Source organism: Cyphomyrmex costatus, unplaced genomic scaffold (genome assembly GCF_001594065.2).
Source record: "Cyphomyrmex costatus isolate MS0001 unplaced genomic scaffold, Ccosl1.0 scaffold1049, whole genome shotgun sequence".
NCBI classification, from domain to species: domain Eukaryota; kingdom Metazoa; phylum Arthropoda; class Insecta; order Hymenoptera; family Formicidae; genus Cyphomyrmex; species Cyphomyrmex costatus.
The window spans coordinates 55938-56985 of NW_017275007.1; positions in this window are offsets into that span (position 1 = coordinate 55938).

Consider the following 1048-nt stretch of genomic DNA (forward strand, 5'->3'; position numbering starts at 1 on the left):
AAGAGCATTCTGTTGACAACAAACGCTTATCGACGTGGTCATAACGCTGGTAATCAAGTATTGGGTAACAAGGGACACAAGTACAAGAACATCATCGCACCATTGGTGTTGGGTAAAAAGGTTGGGACCGGTATAAAGAAAAAACTCGATTTGCCGTGCGCCATGTCATTAACCGACACAAGGATTGATTACGTACACTCGGACGATCCCAACGAACTTGTAGATCGTCTTCGATTAATCGAAGCCTCGCGTCAAGCAGGTCACAACGGCCACGATAATGAGATTCTATCGATTATCGAAGAACTTCGCGAAGCCGGACTGATTATAAATTGATCATGATCTATACATGTCGATCAGTCGACATCGAAATGCCGATCAATAAGTTTGGATTGTCGCTCGGAGGAGGAACCGAATCGCACTATAAGTGGTGTGGATTATTCAGAAATTACGTGCGCGATAACGCTCTTTGTCGAGTTGCAGCCGACTTTGACGCAAAGTCGCGTAAGATTCGATGTTTAGCGCTACCAGTGGATGATACTGACGCAGCAAACAAACGATACGTGCAGCAGAGTGTTCAAGATTTGAAAGATCGTCTTGATGAAATTGAAAGAAAGATAACATCATTCCAGAATAACGTGCAAATTATGTTAAATGAATTTGAACGATGCAGTCCGAGGTGCATCGTTACAAATTGATTTCTCTGATTTTCTTGATTAATTGATTTTTCTTTTCTTAAAATGCATCGTTTTGAATAACCTTTCCATCGATGAATGAAAAATTAAACATTTAGGATATTATTTTATAATAATATTATTTTATATATATTACTTAATTATCTATTTATAAAGAGAATGTTTAATTTTTCATTCATCGATAAAAGCATTGTTTCTTGTGTGTTTGCTAAATAATGCTTCAGGTTCACTACTAATATATGATTTATTTGCTCAAGGCGCAGTAAAAGATACAAAGTTTTATGTAACGTAAAAGTTGCGTCTGTCTTGTACAACGACAGCGCTGCGTCTGCGTCTGTTAATGCTCGAATTCAGCG